The sequence below is a fragment of the Macaca fascicularis genome, chromosome 2 (assembly GCF_037993035.2).
Source record: "Macaca fascicularis isolate 582-1 chromosome 2, T2T-MFA8v1.1".
Classification (NCBI taxonomy): Eukaryota; Metazoa; Chordata; class Mammalia; order Primates; family Cercopithecidae; genus Macaca; species Macaca fascicularis.
In genome coordinates, this window is record NC_088376.1 from 50,122,344 (window position 1) to 50,141,157 (window position 18,814).

At 37.2% G+C, this 18,814-nt stretch overlaps 1 long non-coding RNA gene across 1 annotated transcript in view; it reads right to left on the reverse strand.

Annotated features, from left to right (window-relative positions):
* The window catches only part of LOC123571888 (uncharacterized), a 338,367-nt gene that overhangs the window by 269,730 nt on the left and 49,823 nt on the right, over window positions 1-18,814 (reverse strand). The gene's annotated exons all lie outside the window — the stretch shown is intronic.

An 18,814-nucleotide genomic window follows, 5' to 3' on the forward strand; every position in this document is an offset into this window, starting at 1 on the left:
TTAGGATGCTTAGGGAGTAGGAAAACCTGGGAGTTGGGTTAAGATTTGGGCAATGCGCAAGTGTTCCCATAAATTCTGTTTACAGGCTGGGCGCAGCGACTCACGCCTGTAATCCCAGTACCTTGGGAGGCCGAGGCGGGCAGATCACAAGGTCAGGAGTTCGAGACCAGCCAGACTAATATGGTGAAACCCCGTCTCTACTAAAAAATACAAAAAATTAGCCAGGCATGGTGGCGGGCGCCTGTAGTCCCAGCTACTGAGGAAACTGGGGCAGAAGAATGGCATGAGCCTGCGAGGCGGAGTTTGTGGTGAGCCGAGATCGAGCCACTGCACTCCAGCCTGGGCGACAGAGTGAGATTCCCTCTCAAAAAAAAAAAAAAAAAAAAAAAAAAAAAAAAAAAAAAAAAAAAAAAAAAAAAAATCCTATTTACAGAAAAGATTTAAAGAGCTGAGAGTGTGCGTCGTGAATAGAAAAGGGTATAAGTGGTGTGGGGAAATGAAGAGAGGATACTCATATAGGTTGGGCTGCTTCTATGACATCATCAGCTCCCTGTGTGGCCTGGAGTCCTCTGCATGCAGAAGTGGCTGTAAGACTCTCTCCATTCTGTAGTGTGATCATGGCTTCCCAGAACCCTCTAAGAAGCTGGGATATGCAGGCTTGAATATGCACATCCAACTTAAGGCTAAAGCCAAGATAGGCCTAAAGGTCATCTCAAAAATTAAGAGTATAACCTTTTCCAAATTTTTAATAATAAATTGCTGAGCAAATGGATCCAGAATTTTAAAGAAAAACATTTTTAATTCCTGTGGAGGAATCATACAAACAATTTGCAAATGACTATGATGTGTAAAATAATCTGGTAATTCTTTTCTCGGAAATCCTATTATTCAAACAGGATTTCACTCTAATTAGTTATTCTTTTTATTCAGAAGCACCAGTCGGGCTAGAAAGTATTGGAAAAGAAATCAAATGTAAACAGTTCCTGAAACAAAACTCTTTTTGTCTAAAAACCAACAGATTTATTCCAGTAATAAAAATTCCTACACTTAAATGCATGAACATATTATTATATCTGTATTAATTCAAATTAAACTGAGTGTGTGCATGTGCTTATATAGCTTTATAACACATAGAACACTACATTTTGATTTCTGTAGAGACCAGGTAAATGAAAATAAAAGCCTTTATTTTTATTTATTCATTTAGTAATTTTCTAAATGCAGAACAAGAACCTAGATTTCATTCCCTAAATGATTAATTATTAAATTGAGTTTGAAATCTGCAACACAAAGCTCTCAACTATTCCAGTGCTCTATAGAGAGAACTCCAGCAAGCTGTGCAATTTTGTTTAGTCTTTTTGTTTGGTTGAAGTGTAAGTACAAAGCTGTTGACCTTCATGTTTTATAAATCATCTGGGTCTTCTCAAGGAAAGGCACTTGATTATTATTATTAATTTGTGAGATAAACTTTCTGAAAACCTGTTGCTTTCTCTTTCGTAAGTCCGTTCTTCAAAAGCACGTTCTGTCTTTAAAACCTATAAAATGTTGTCAACTGATTTAAAGTAAGAAAGTACTTTTTTTTTTTTCCCCAAAGATATCTCACTGAAGAAAAATGTGAGGGGAAATGAGTCTTCCAGTCAACCTTTGGTCATATACCTCAAACATCTGTTTCTCATAAGCTAAAGCTCCATATTTCACATATCCTGACTCCATTAAGTTATTATCTGAGAAAAAAAAAAATGTAGGCTTTTTAGAATAAAATACATTGAGGTAATAACAACTAGTGGTTAAAATCATGGGCTTTAGAGTTAAACAGACATTGGCTCAAATCTCAGTGCTCCCCTCAAACTGCCACTAAGTTTTCAACTTCTTTAAACCTTGGAGTTTTGTGCATAAAATAAAGTAATAATATAAAGTATTCAGCATGTTACCTGTCACTGAAAGTCACTCAGTAAATGGAGGTTTTATTGTTGTTTCCACACAATAGTCGTACTGCACAGAGTACTAGTAAGACTTTTATTACCCATATTCTCATCTCACACAACTCTGGAAGAGGATAATCAGAAGTACATGAAGAAGGCTTACTCCCTCATTTGTTGTGTTATGCATTAACCCTCCTATCAATTTACTCAATACTAAAACAAGTAGAAATGATGGGAAGACAGAAACATACAAAACTGAATACTCAGTTGCCAAAAAAATATGGTGGCCAATGCAAAACAACAGGAGTAAAGCAAAGCAAAGAAGAAATAATGGAAATGGGAAAAAGAAAAGAAAATTGCAAAAAGGAGGAAGCATGTAACATCCTTTCAGTTCATTCTATCTGGCTACTCTTCACAGTTAAATAAAGGCATAGCTCCCAGAAGCCATCATTGGGTAGAAGAGTGATTGAGAGCAACAATGTGGAGTGAGGGAGAGGGGAAAAGCTGGAATAAACTGTGTGCACACACTACACTCACAGGTACCACCTGATTCTATGGAAACTTATTAATACACATCTACACATATGGATTTTAAAGAATATATATGTATACACATCATATATATTTTATTAGATATATATGAAAATATATATTAGGAGAGATATATATTATTTAAAATACAGATTAATAGATACAAAGAGATGGAGATACATTATTCTTTTAAAATGGTGTGTTACTGCTTTTTCAATTATTTCTGTAGTCACAGTACCCAGTTTTGTCACAAATACATCTGAAGATGAAAATGCTTCCTCTTTGGTAATGAAGAGTCATACTGATGTTCTTGATCATGAAGCTTTATCGATAGGCCCATTCAAATTTGACAAGAACCCTTCCACAGGTGACTAAGAATTGTTACAGGTAAGGCAATCTTACTCGAGGTATACAACTTAATGTCAATAAAACTGTAGTTTTTGTTGTGCCATGAAGACTTTTTCTCCTTTATAAATGGTTGGTCTTTTGATATTTTTTAAATTATACTTTAAGTTCTGGGGTACATTTGTAGAACATGCATGTTTGTTACATAGGTATACGTGTGCCATGGTGGTTTGCTGCCCCCATCAACCCATCATCTATATTAGGTATTTCTCCTAATGCTATCCCTCCCTACTACCCTGCTCCCCAACAGGCCCCAGCGTGTGATGTTCCCCTCCCTGTGTCCATGTGTTCTCATCGTTCAACTCCCACTTATGAGTGAGAACATGCGGTGTTTGGTTTTCTGTTCCTGTGTTAGTTTGCTGAGAATGATTGTTTCCTGTGTCATCCATGTCCCTGCAAAGGACATGAACTCATCTTTTTAATGGCTGCATAGTATTCCATGGTGTACAGGTGCCACATTTTCTTTATCCAGTCTATCATTGATGGGCATTTGGGTTGGTTCCACGTCTTTGCTATTGTGAGCAGTGCCGCAACAAACATGCGTGTGCATGTGTCTTTACAGTAGAATGATTTATAACCCTTTGGCTGTATACCTAGTAATGGGATTGCTGGGTCAAATTGTATTTCTAGATCTAGATCCTTAAGGAATCGCCACACTGTCTTCCGCAATGGATGAACTAATTTATACTCCCACCAACAGTGTAAAAGTGTTCCTGTGTCTCCAAATCCTCTCCAGCATCTGTTCTTTCCCAACTTTTTAATGATTGTCGTTCTAACTGGCATGAGATATCTCATCGTGGTTTTGATTTGCATCTCTTTAATGACCAGTAATCATGAGCTTTTTTTATGTTATTTTTGCAATCTATCGATCTGACAAAAGGCTAATATCCAGAATCTACAAAGAACTTAAACAAATTTACAAGAAAAAAACAAACAACCCCTTCAAAAGGTGGGCAAAAGATATGAACAGACTCTTCTCAAAAGAAGACATTTATGCAGCCAACAAACATGGTTGGTCTTTTTTAAGAATAATTCTTAATTATATGTATATATAATTCTTATATATACATATATAATTCTTAAATATATATAATTACACATATAAAATAGCATGTGTATAAAAACTGATGAATACTACTTAGTTAATAATTTTTCAACTTAAGATATTGACTGTATGATTATTTTGCATACATATATGAAATAAAATGAGAAAGTGGGGAAGGAAAAATACATTTTAGTGCGAAATACCTCAAAATATATTACACATATGTACTCAAAATTTTATAATGGTAAATTTTAAATGTTATTATCTGTAATCCCATAAAACTAATCATGTGCTTTTATGCCTGCTCACTCTAGATCTTGCCACCTTGATTTTCCCCCTGTTGAAATTCTATGTTCCCATCTAGGCCCAACTCATTTGCCACCAATTTCTACAGTAATTCAGTTCTCCTTGCTCTCTGATAGTACTTTGTTCCACCTCTCTTATAAACTTCCCTGTATTTTGTTTACTCTTTAGTTATATACGTATCAATTTCCCACTCCTGAAGGAAAAGATCCTTATTACCTTTGTTGAACCATCTTTAGCATTGTCTGACACAAACATTTATTTGATTTTGCTGATGTAAAGTATAATTATTTATTTATTCTCCAAAATATAATCCTGATTTAGATGAATAAATTACTCTCAGACCCAAAAAATAATACTCTGGGCGGAGGTGTAAATTGGAAGATGTCCCAATATTATTAAAAATTATCATTCCTGGTTTTTAATATTTAGATGGATTTTTGTTATCAAGCTTTTATACACTCTGACCAAACTTAAAGAGGCAGGCAATGTGTTGAATTCATTCCAGAATACGAGTTTACAAGGAAGCTTTTCTTGAAGTTCTCTGTGTAGAGAACAACAGTTTTACCCGTATTCTGGGTTCCATATGCACATTAAAAATGGTTTTAAAAATAGTACTGTTCTCTTTAATGCATATTACAAAAATTTTCTGAAAGCAAATTAACTAGACATTTTCAAAAAGTAGTACAGAACATTGTAAAATCAAAGGAGAATCATTATTTTTCTCACTCTTCTGAGCTCTTCACCTTGGTTTTACAAGCGATGACCTGGAAAGCTTGCCTATTTGTCTTCACTTTCTATCTCTAAAGATAGTAGTTGGCTGGGCATAAACACTCATGCCTCTAACCCCAACACTTTGGGAGGCAGAGGTTGGAGAGTTGCTTGAGCCCAGGAGTTTGAGACCAGCCTGGGAAACAATAGTGAGACCTCACCACCAACAAATATATATATAATATATATATTATTATTATTATTATTATTATTAGCTAGACATGGTTGTATGCACTTGTAGTCCTAGGTACTTGGGAGGCTGAGGTGGGAGGAGGATCACTTGAACCCAGGAGGTCAAGGCTGCAGTGAGCCTTGATCACACCACTACACTCTAGCCTGGGCAACGTAGTGAGAATACGTTTCAAAAAAATAAAAAGTAAAGGTAATAGCAATTCATTTTAACCATTGCTTATTGAGTGGTTGCTATGTGTTAGACACTGTTCTTAGTTCTTGAAACAACCTTATGAAGCAGATACTACTTTCTCTCCCATTTTACAAATAAGAAACTGAGGCATGGAGAGATGAGTCATTTCTCTAAGTCATATGGTTAGTTTATGGCAGAGAGAGGATTCACACTCATATCTGTCTGACTTTGGGTCTGAACATTTAACCACTGCTCTATAGTGTCTCCCACTGTGAATGCTTCATATGCAGAAATTATGAAAAATAATCAGCTGTCTAAATAGATGCATGATTTAGTCTGCTCATTTTATAGTTTTACATGCATATGTCCATTTCTCCTATAGTAATTTGCAAAAGTGTGGACTGATTCCGACCAAATTTAGCAAAAGATCTATATATATTGAGTTCCCTTTGTTATTGTCTTAAAGTATTCACGAAGAAAGTCAGGGCAGAGGAAATTTCTATAGAGAGGAGGACAGCTGGCAAGAACCTGAGTGCCTGAAAAAAAAAATTGGTTTAAGATTAACTCTTAGGGTAAGAAAGAATCAGGTTGGGTATTGGCAGGTCAGACTGGCAGGGAGGCTGCTGAGCTCTGCAATCCATCCATGTGAGGAAAGTCTGTGGGTCACACTGCACTAGTTGCAAGGATTAATATTTTTCCAAATTATTTTAACTCTAAGAATTGTAAGTAAAATCTAGGATGAATTCTCAAGACCTTGTTTAAAAATAGTCTCCAGGGTCTGTTATTTGAAGTGGAATTCAATTTTGACCAACCAAAACATTTTTTTCTCCACTTATGAATGAAAGAACAAGGACTAAAATTGGCGTGGAATACTATTATGAATATAAAATTTCGTATTGCTCAGTAAAAGTGTAGTCATTTTTCAATGGTGTCTTAGCTAATTACTACTTTAAAAAATTGTTTTCTAAATTATTATTTTGATTATATGCAATTATTCTCAAATTATTCATAAAATGACTAATATCTGAAATTGTAATTTGGTTGTACTGCTACTATATAATTATTATTAAACATTAGATGTACAGATATAAATATGCATATACTTACTGTATCAAATTTGTTAATATTTCTATTGTTTTTTTAATGAGAGGTCTAGTATGAGTAAGGAAAATTTATTATTAAATACAAATGAAAATTTGATTCAGACAATATTTCCATAAGCTACACACCTTAAGTAAAATACAAAATCTTATTTAAATGAGCAAATTACTTGCCTTATATAATGAAAAGGAATATTCTGTCATGTACTTGTAGATTATTGAAATGACTTAAGGAACACTTAATTAAGAAAAAAGTTAACAAAAAATTCAAGGATATTTTTGACTAGGACTTAGAACTGCCAATCAAATTTATAGTATAGTCCATCTGTGTTAGTTTCTCATATTTATTGTCTAAGAGATAATAAAGTAACAATTGCTGCTTTTACTATGTCAAGGCAGATATAAGTAATATTTATAGGCCATACACATTGTAAATATTATAGGGTTTACACTGCACCCAAGTGGATATCTTTATACTTGAATAGACCAGAGAACACTCATTTTTTTCCCAAATGTATTTTTTTTGTATTAGAGATAATGATACTATGCAAATTAGCAAGACTTAATGTTTCTACCAATATTTGGTGATTTGAAATCAGCCCTGGTTAACAGATGGCCCCATCATTCTGGAACATAATTGATATTCTTTTAGAAAATCTCAAAAGACAGGCCAATGGACATGTATTCCACCTGGTCCCTTGAGAAATTGTCATCTTCAGATAGGAAACTTTCCCAACAACAGAGTTTATTAGCAAAATCCTTAATTTTCTACTCACCAAAAGCAAATGTTTTCTTTTCAAATTTCCCCCAGTGTTCTAATTTTTCATATCTTTAACTTTTTTAGCTTTGTATTTGTGTTGTTTTTGAAATTATTTTAAGATTACTAAAAAATATATTTATCATGGTGTCTTACTCAGAGGTGAATTTTCTGACAAAGGCCAGCGAACTTAGTGAGATTCAGAGAGGACGGGAAAAAAAAAAAAAAAAAGCTATGTAATCAAACCTGGTATGCACCCAAAGTTTAGACAAAGCAAATGGAGCCTGGCACACATGAAACGATTTAAACCACAAGAATTCGTATGGCTGTAACAGCATTTGTGGGATCATTGTATAACATGCATGCACACCTGTTAACTAGGAACACAATTTCACGTTCAATGGCTGGCTCCTAAACATAAACGGCTTGTGCTTCCCATTGACATGAACTGTCAAGACCAACCTTGCAAAGACACGATATCCCAACAGTTCACTCTAACCACCAAGCATCACCTAGACTTCCTGGAATAAAGACCATCCCTGGGATCTTGAGAAAGCACAAGCCTTTCAGAAAAAGAGTGGCTGAGACCAGGTGTGATTGATGAGCCCTCTCATTTATGCAATGAGATTCAAATCCAGGCTGAAATACTAATGTAATGAAATAAAAAAAAAAAAAAACTGGTAAAGATTAATGAGTTTTAAGAACTGTACCCCCTGTTCTGAAACAAATGTGGTAGCATTATTGTTATCACTTCAAAAGGAAAACCTTTTCTGTTTTTAATCTCAGAAATTTCTAATCTTTTTAAAATTTCAACTATAATGTTTTAAATTCAGTAGTCAAGATTTCACTGGAGGAAAGCAGATACACACAGAAATGTAAAATAATGAGGGAAAAAAAGGCATACCTCTTCTACTAGGAGAAAGTCACATTTTACTGTCTTGGGCCACAAACATCACTATATGTGTAACTACAATCAGTTGAGGTACAGATAATAAATTTTCCAACATTTGGCAATTTATCGAAGAGAAATACTCACAACATGAGCTACATAAACTCATTCTCTAAATGAGAATATTTTAAAAGATATTGACTACAGATGTTTCAAAGCAGAATTTAAGGTCTCGCTGGGTGTCCCCAACTGGTGATCACTCTATTGTAAGCTTAACTCTTTAGCAAGGTCGTTCAAATTTTTGTGTTCCCTTCTCAACTTTTCACCCTGCAAGCAGTCATTGTTACATTTCAACACTTCTTACATCAAGCACCTAATATAAAATGGGAACAGCTGCAATTTCACTGCCCAGCCCTTTCTTCCACCCTTACAACATTTGTTCTGTTAATGTAGGTTAATTCTGCAAATAACACTTCTGTAAATTGTTCTTGCAAACTGCTACATCATTTATGTAAGGACTTCTGTGAACTTTGAAAAATTAATGCCTTTAATTTTGGTTGATGGCAACATCAGCAGAGCTCTGTAAATTGCACTTTAATGAGATTTTGCTACAGGGGATAATCTGCTACTGACAGAGGAACATCTTGAAAACATCTGTAGACCTATAATTTCTCTATGACGATTAGATCCCACCACAAGACTCCAAATACAAACCCAAAATAAAGAAGGAAAATATAAAGTTGTAAACGAGAATACAACCTGTTCTTTAAAAGCAAGAGGCCCACTATGAAAAGTTTCATGCACTGAAAATAAATCATTTTTGGACTAATTAACATTTAGCTTTATTTAATTAAGAAAGACTATTACTATCTCCACTGCTGTGCATCTGTATATAATGAAGCAAACAGCAGTAGGTATAAGATACCACTGAGGGATATGCCCAAGTAACCCAGCACTATAGGTGCAAAGGAATGTCTATTACTGTTAAGTAACTGACATCAGGGTCTTACTTTAATGTTGTCATAAATAAAAGGAAGATTTCCACAGATGCCTTCACATATGGTTTCTTATTTGTCTCTGATGGAGACTAGAAGTTGGATTAGATGCCAAAATTAAATGATTTAAATAGACAGCTGCATAATGGAAACTACTAAATAACACCTTATAAACAGTTTCTATTTATAGCAAGTCTAAATCACAGAATGACAAATTTTATTTTGCTAGAACTAACATTAGTTGTTGTCCTAATGCCATTATGTCTAATGGCCATAGTTATGTTACCTTAGCATTCACTCTTGCTCATGTTTGTGAACACATGCCCTCTTTAGAATGGTAGCTTTTGAAATCACAACTCATTTTCTCTAGTCAAACAGTATACTTACAAAACAATCTGTTTAAATATATATCATATTTCTGAATTCACAAAGAAATAAACAGAAAGTGACTTATATGTTACACTATATTCTTCACCTTCTATGTTGTGAAATTAATAGCTACTTGTGAAAATATTGACTTCCAGACCACAATTTCCTATCTACAATGCTTATATAGATATGATTTTTCACAGGAAATAAATTAAGTAAAAACTTGCAGAATTAAGTAAGTGCATAAAGAGACACAGGGAAACTCGCTTTTGGAAAACTTAAATATACCAGCAGGTTTGTTTGCTGTTTTAATTGATCCTTGGAAACCTATATTGTATGTGTACTCTAAAACATAAGTGATAAATAAGAACAATTTAAAAGATTCTCAAAACTGGATCTGAACAGTTTCACTTTGTAATAAATGAGGGAAGTTTATGTTACTTCATTAGTGGAGCCCAAGACAAATCACAGTTTTCATTCTTATGCTGTGTATAAAATGCAGCAGGAAGGGAGTGAAGTGGAAATGAGGTGGCAGTCTTGAAAGGGGAACATAATACATCAGGAAGTGGCCAGTAGATATTTTTACCTGTAAAATCTGAACAATCCAGAAGGAATGATGCTGTATGCACTGGGCATTAGGCTTAAGCACCTATATCTTGCTTCCACTCATTCCCTGACTGAGATTTGTGAGCAGGACATTAGGGTCTCCCCCAGTACATATGGGTCAGCCCCTGGACCCCATCTTGAGCTTAAACTTTGGGCCATAATTATGGTTTCTCCTTCTCCTCCCTCTCTGAAATGTGTTTACTGGTCTTGCACCTAAATTCATTCATCAAAGACCCCATCCCTACATCTATTCATAAATATACCTAAGGAGTCCCTTATGGGTAGCTAACCAACTCATTCCTTTCAAAGACCGCAAGTGCAAATAAACACACGGTATTGTGGGTAGCCCTCACAAGAAATACTTCACTAGTTCCAGAAAGAAGGCATTTGGGGGAGTAATTAAGATAATTTAGATCATTAGGGTGCACCTCTTAAGCACTACTAGGTGCTCATCAACCTAATGAAAAACCTACAATTATAAAATTGCATATTATCTTTCCTTCTCAGGATTAAACTTTGTCAAAATGCGGCTTCCAAAGATAAAGAGGGTCCATTCAGTAACTAATGATATTGCAATATGTTTATTACTTACTACAATCTATTGTCTTTAAAAACTCACCCTGGAAAAACAAGTGTAGTCAATTGTTTGCTATACAAATATAGATTGATAGAATTTGCTGCCTTTTTCTTTCTGAAGCTGAACTGGGCCCACTTGCCATACCTACAGGTTTAACCTCTCATATGAGTTTACAAAACTATCCTCCTTTTAGGCAAGAAGAATTTAAGACGCTCTAGCCAACCCTCAGGACCAAGCACCTTATGTAAATAAAATATATTTTAGAGTCCAACAAATTGTTGTTTTAATTTCATCTTAGACACTTCTGAGCATTTGAACTTCCAGAAAACTATTAAATCTCCCTGAATGTTGGGATTTTTTAGTTACAAAATGAGGGATAATAATGTCTACCTCACAGAGTTTTTGCAAGAATTAAATATATTACACAAGGGGATTTCAAAAAGTTCATGGAAATGCATATTATAAAAAAACTATGCATGGATTTCAGAAATTTTTACACCAAAAATAAAACCTCATACTAACTTGTTAAAATATGTTTAAACAGGATCTGAGAAGGGTAAGACATTGGTTTGAAAACAGCCCCTGTCAGAGCAGCATGATTTCTGCTAAAATTGAAGGAAGAACAAACATGAAATTTATGGTGAAGCTTGGATGAAAGAACAGTGAAATCATCAGTCCATTATGAAAAGTTTATGGGGTCAATGTGCCAGAGAAATCAGCAGTTTAGAAATGAATAGCTCATTTTAAGAAGGAAAAAGAAAATGTCAAAGATGAAGTCTGCAGTGACAGATCATCCACATCAATTACTGAGGAAAAAGTTCATCTTGTTCACACCCTAATTAAAGAGGACTGATGATTAACAGCACCAACAATAGCCAACACCACACACATCTCAACTGGTTTGGCTTGCACAATTCTGATTGAAAAATTAAAGTTGAGCAAACTTTCCGTTAAATGGGTGCCAAAGTCTTTGCACCCAAATCAGCTACAGACAAAGTGCCATGAAAACTGTGAACAAGTGGGATCAAGGTTCTGAGGCATGTCTTTGAAGAATTGTAACAGGAAATAAAACATGGCTTTACTAGTACAATCCTGAAAGCAAAGTACAATCAAAGCAATGGCTACTAAGAGATAGAAATGGTCTCATCAAAGCAAAAGTAGACTAGTTAAGAGCAAAGGTCATGGCAATAAAATTTTTATTATCATATACTTTAAGTTCTAGGGTACATGTGTACAATGTGCAGGTTTGTTAAATATGTATACATTAGGTATATCTCCTAATGCTATCCCTCCCCCCTACCCCCACCCCATGACAGGCCCCAGTGTGTGATGTTCCCCTTCCTGTATCCAAGTGCTCACATTGTTCAATTCCCACCTATGACTGAGAACATGTGGTGTTTGGTTTTCTGTACTTGCGATAGTTTTCTCAGAATGGTGGTTTCCAGCTTCATTCATGTCCCTACAAAGGACATGAACTCATCCTTTTTTATGGCTGCATAGTATTCCATGGTGTATATGTGCCACATTTTCTTAATCCAGTCTGTCACTGATGGACATTTGGGTTGGTTCCAAGTCTTTGCTATTGTGAATAGTGCTGCAATAAACATATGTGTGCATGTATCTTTATAGTAGAATGATTTATAATCCTTTGGGTATATACCCAGTAATGGGATGGCTGGGTCATATGGTACTTCTAGTTCTAGATCCTTGAGGAATCACCATACTGTTTTTTCTATTACTGATGGACATTTGGGTTGGTTCCAAGTCTTTGCTATTGTGAAGAGTGCAGCAATACACATACGTGTGTATGTGTCTTTATAGCAGCATGATTTATAATCCTTTGGATATATACCCAGTAATGGAATGGTTGGGTCAAATGGTATTTCTAGTTCTAGATCCTTGAGGAACTACCACACTGTCTTCCACAATGGTTGAACTAGTTTACACTCCCACCAACAGTGTAAAATTGTTCCTATTTCTCCACATCCTCTCCAGCACCAGTTGTTTCCTGACTTGTTAATGAACGCCATTCTAACTGGTGTGAGATGCTATCTCATTGTGGTTTCATTTTGCATTTCTTTGATGGCTTTCTTCTGAGAAGGGTCTGTTCATCTCCTTTGCCCCACTTTTTGATGGGGTTGTTTGTTTTTTTCTTGTAAATTTGTTTAAGTTCTTTGTAGAATCTGAATATTAGCCCTTTGTCAGATGGGTAGATTGCAAAAATTTTCTCCCATTCTGTAGGTTGCCTGTTCACTCTGATGGTAGTTTCTTTTGCTGTACAGAAGCTCTTTTGTTTAATTAGATCCCATTTGTCAATTTTGGCTTTTGTTGCCATTGCTTTTGGTGTTATAGACCTTAAGTCCTTGCCCATGCCTATACCTATGGTATTGCCTAGGTTTTCTTCTAGGGTTTTATGGTTTCAGGTCTAACATTTAAGTCTTTAATCCATCTTGAATTAATTTTTGTATAAGGTGTAAGGAAGGGATCCAGTTTCAGCTTTCTACATATGGCTAGCCAGTTTTCCCAGCACCATTTATTAAATAGGGAATCCTTTCCCCATTTCTTGTTTTTGTCAGGTTTGTCAAAAATCAGATGGCTGTAGATGTGTGGTATTATTTCTGAGGGCTCTATTCTGTTCCATTGTATCTGTATCTCTGCTTTGGTACCAGTACCATGCTGTTTTGGTTACTGTAGCCTTGTAGTATAGTTTCAAGTCAAGTAGCATGATGCCTCCAGCTTTGTTGTTTTGGTTAAGGATCATCTTGGCAATGTGGACTCTTTTTTGGTTCCACACGAAGTTTAAAGTAGTTTTTTCCAATTCTGTGAAGAAAATCATTGGTAGCCTGATGGGGATGGCATTGAATCTATAAATTACCTTGGGCAGTATGGCCATCTTCACAATATTGATTCTTCCTATCCATGATCATGGAATGTTCTTCCATTTGTTTGTGTCCTCTTTTATTTCACTGAGCAGTGGTTTGTAGTTCTCCTTGAAGAGGTCCTTCACATCCCTTGTAAGTTGGATTCCTAGGTATTTTATTCACTTTGAAGCAATTGTGAATGGGAGTTCACTCATGATTTGGCTCTCTGTCTGTTATTGATGTATAGGAATGCTTGTGATTTTTTTTTTTATTTTTTATTTTTTTTTTGCATGTTGATTTTGCATCCTGAGACTTTGTCAAATTTGTTTATCAGCTTAAGGAGATTTAGGACTGAGATGATGGAGTTTTCTCAATATACAATCATGTCTTCTGCAAACAGGGACAATTTGACTTCTTATTTTCCTAATCAAATAACCTTTATTTCTTTCTCCTGCCTGATTGCCCTGGCCAGAACTTCCAACACTCTGTTGAATAGGAGTGGTGAGAGAGGACATCCCTGTTTTGTGTCATTTTTCAAAGGGAATGCTTCCAGTTTTTGTCCATTCAGATGATATTGGCTGTGGGTTTGTCATAAATAGCTCTTATTATTTTGAGATACATTCCATCAATACCGAATTTATTCAGAGTTTTTAGCATGAAGGGCTGTTGCATTTTGTCGAAGGCCTTTTCTGCATCTATTGAGATAATCATGTGGATTTTGTCTTTTGTACTGTTTATATGATGGATCACGTTTATTGATTTGCGTATGTTGCACCAGCCTTGCATCCCAGGGATGAAGCCCACTTGATCATGGTGGATAAGCTTTTTGATGTGCTGCTGGATGCAGTTTGCCAATATTTTATTGAGGATTTTTGCCTTGATGTTCATCATGGGTATTTGTTTTCCGTCTACTTGGTAGATCTTCCTCCATCCCTTTATTTTGAGCCTATGTGTGTCTTTGCATGTGAGATGGGTCTCCTGAATACAGCACACCAAGGGTCTTGACTCTTTATCCAATTTGCCAGTCTGCATCATTTAAATGGAGCATTTAGCCCATTTACATTTAAGGTTAATATTGTTATGTGTGAATTTGATCCTGTCATTATGGTGTTAGCTGGTTATTTTGCTTGTTAGTCGATGCAGTTTCTTCCTACCATTGATGGTCTTTACAATTTGGCATATTTTTGCAGTGACTGGTACTGGTTGTTCCTTTCCATGTTTAGTGCTTCCTTCAGGAGCTCTTGTAAGGCAGGCCTGGTGGTGACAAAATCTCTCAACATTTGCTTGTCTGTGAAGGATTTTATTTCTCCTTCACTTATGAAATTTAGTTTGGCTAGACATGAAATTCTGGGTTGAAAATTATTTTCTTTAAGAATGTTGAATATTGGCCCTCACTCTCTTCTGGCTTATAGAGTTTCTGCTGAGAGATCCACTGTTAGTCTGATGGGCTTCCCTTTGTGGGTAACCTGACCTTTCTCTCTGGCTGCCCTTAACATTTTTTCCTTCATTTCAACTTTGGTGAATCTGACAATTATGTGTCTTTGAGTTGCTCTTCTTGAGGAGTATCTTTGTGGCATTCTCTGTATTTCCTGAATTTGAATGTTGGCCTGCCTTGCTAGGTTGGGGAATTTCTCCTGGATAATGTCCTGAAGAGTGTTTTCCAACTTGGTTCCATTCTCCCCGTCACTCTCAGGTACACCAATCAGAGGTAGATTTGGTCTTTTCACACAGTCCCATATTTCTTGGAGGCTTTGTTTCTTTTTACTCTTTTTTCTCTAGACTTCTCTTCTCGCTTCATTTCATTCATTTGGTCTTCAATCACTGATACCCTTTCCTCCAGTTGATCAAATCTGCTACTGAAGCTTGTGCATGCATCACATAGTTCTCGTGCCATGGTTTTCAGCTCTATCAGGACATTTAAGGTCTTCTCTACACTGTTTATTCTAGTTAGCCTTCCATCTAATCTTTTTTCGAGATTTTTAGCTTCTTTGTGATGGGTTCAAACATCCTCTTTTAGCTTGGACTAGTTTGTTATTACCAATCGTCTGAAGCCTTCAGACTCAACTCGTCAAAGTCATTCTCCATCCAGCTTTGTTCCGTTGCTGGCAAGGAGCTGCGTTTCTTTGGAGGAGGAGAGGTGATCTGATTTTTAGAATTTTCAGCTTTTCTGCTCTGGTTTCTCCCCATCTTTGTGGTTTTATCTGCCTTTCGTCTTTGATGATGGTGACGTACAGATGGGGTTTTGGTGTGAATGTCCTTTCTGTTTGTTAGTTTTCTTTCTAACAGTCAGGACCCTCAGCTGAAGGTCTGTTGGAGTTTGCTGGAGGTCCACTCCAGACCCTGTTTGCCTAGGTATCAGCAGCAGAGGTTGCAGAACAGCAAATGTTGCTGCCTGATCCTTCCTCTGGAAGCTTCGTCACAAGGGGCACCCGGCTGTATGAGGTGTCAGTTGGCCCCTACTGGGAGGTATCTCCCAGTTAGGCTACTTGGGGGTCAGGGACCCACTTGAGAAGGCAGTCTGTCCATTCTCAGATCTCAGACTCTGTGCTGGGAGAACCACTACTCTCTTCAAAGCTGTCCCACAGGAATGTTTAAGTCTGCAGAAATTTCTGCTGCCTTTTGTTCAGCTATGCCTTGTCCCCAGAGGTGGAGTCTAAAAAGGCAGGCAGGCCTCCTTGAGCTATGGTGGGCTCCACCCAGTTCGAGATTCCTGGCCAAGTTGTTTACTTTCTCAAGCCTCTGCAATGGCAGACCCCCTTTCCCCAGCCTCAGTGCTGCCTTGCAGCGCTATCTCAGACAGCTATGCTAGCAGTGAGCAAGGCTCCCTAGGCATGGGACCCTCTAAGCCAGGCATGGGATATATTCTCCTGGTATGCCCTTTGCTAAGACCATTGGAAAATGCTGTATTAGAGAGGTAGTGTCCCGATTTTCCAGGTACCATCTGTCATGGCTTCCCTTTCTAGGAAAGGGAATTCCCCGACCCCTTGCACTACCAAGGTGAGGCGATGCCCCGCCCTCCTTTGGTTTATGCTGCATGGGCTGCACCCACTGTCTGACAAGCCCTAGTGAGGTGAACCCAGTACCTCAGTAGGAAATGCAGAAATCACCAGTCTTCTGTGTGGCTCATGCTGGGAGCTGTAGATTGGAGCTGTTCTTATTCAGTCATCTTGGAACCTCCCCCAGCAATGATTTTTTTTTAGAATGCTCAAGGCATTTTGCTTGCTGACTTTCTAGACAGCGAAAGAACAATATTGTGAGAGTTTTTTAAGAAAGTTTACCATGAGAGTGTCTTGAGAAAGTTAGCCAAAGCTTTAGCAGAAAAACGCCCAGGAAAACTTCACCAGAGAGTCCTTGTCCAACATGACAATGCTCCTACTCACTTCTCTCATCAAACAAGGACAATTTTAGGAATTCACCTTGTAGTCCTAATTTAGCTCCTTTTAATTTCCTTTTGCTTCCTAACTTTAAAAAATCTGTAGAGGGTACCTATTTTTCCTTAGTTAATAATATATGTTTCAGTTCCCAGGACCCTCAGTTCTTTAAGGATGAACTAAATAGCTGATATAATTGCTTACCAACAATTCCTTGGATAGATTTTATATTGAGAAATGAGGTTTATATTTTTAGGGATTTTCTTCTTTTTCTTTTTCTTTTTTCTTTCTTTCTTTTTTTTTTTCAGTCTCACTCTGTCACACAGGCTGGAGTGCAGTGGTGCAATCTCAGCTTACTACAATCTCTGCCTCACAGCTTCAAGTGATTCTAGTGCCTCAGTCACACAAGCAGCTGGGATTACAGATCTTTGCCACCATGCCTGGCAAATTTTTGTATTTTTTGTATATAACAGGGTTTTGCGATGTTGGCAGGCTGGTCTTGAACTCCTGGCCTCAAGTGATGTACGTACCTTGGCCTCCCAAAGTGCTGGGATTATAAGCGTGAGCCACCACACCTGGTCCATATTTTTAGTTTAGTTTTTAATTCCACTTTTTCCACAAACTTTTTGAAATCCCCTCTTGTTTTTTTTTTTTTTTTTTTTTTTTAGGGAGTTTTACTGTTGTTGCCTAAGCTGGAGTGCGATGGTGTGATCTCGGCCCACTGCAACCTCTGCCTCCCAGGTTCAATCAATTCTCCTGCCTCAGCTTTCTGAGTTTACAGGTGCATGCATACCTGGGATTACAGGTGCATGCCACCACACTCAGCTGATTTTTTGCATTTTTAGTAGAAAAAGGGTTTCTCCATGTTAGCCAGGCTGGTCTCAAACTCCTAACCTCAGGTGATCCGCCCACCTCTGCCTCCCAAAGTGCTGGAATTACAAGCGTGAGCCACCATGCCCAGCCGAAGTCCCCTCTTTATGTAAAGAAAAGACATACACATGTAGAAAAGTGTCAGTAAATATTAGTTTATTTTATTAGTTCCCATTTCTTCTCTCAACTTTCCCCACTCCCTGGCCAGTTGTTACCAGTCGCTGCTATCTCCTTACCTAAAATGTTTCAATCAAGCAGCCGTCCGTTTTCACAAATAGTTTTCAGGACCATGGAGAGATCTCACGTGCCCTTTCCCCCAAAATATATTAGTTCTGCTGTGCCAGGGGTTAGTACATTGATTGATTAAGTAAATATATTCTGAGGGTCTGCATAGGCACTATGTTAGGTTATGGAAAAACAACATTTTAAAAACCGGATAAGTCCCAAAACCTGTGATGCTTGTAGTCCAGTGATAAACTAGACATTAAACAAAGAATTTGACTCCTACCATTACCCACCAAAAGAAAGCCACATACACAACTATCAAATAAATAGGTAAGATGACAAAATGTGCAAAGTGCTATAAGAAGAATTCCTATCTAATCTTGGGGGGTTGCAAGAAAGAACAACTCTCCTGAGAGGTTACATTTTTGCTGAGATCTCAGGGATGAATAAGAGATAATCAAATCATGTCAGGCATTGTGGCTCATGCTTGTAATCCCAGCACTTTGGAAGCCTGAGGAGGGAGGATCCCCTGAGTCCAAGAGTTCGAGACCACCCTAGGCAACAAAGTGAGATGCCCATCCCTACAAAAAATTTAAAAAATAGCTGAGCACAGTGGCCCAAGCCTATAGTTCCAGCTACTTGGGAAGCTGAGGCAGGAGGATCACTTGCGTTCAGGCATTTGAGGTTGCAGTGAGCCATGTTTGCACCACTGCAATCCAGCCTAGGTGATAGCATGAGATCCTGTCTCAAAAAGAAGAAGAAGAGGAAAAGGAAGAGAAAGAGGAGGAGGAGGAGGAGGAGGAGGAGGAGGAGGAGGAGGAGGAAAAAGAAGAAGAAGAGGAAGAAGAAGAAG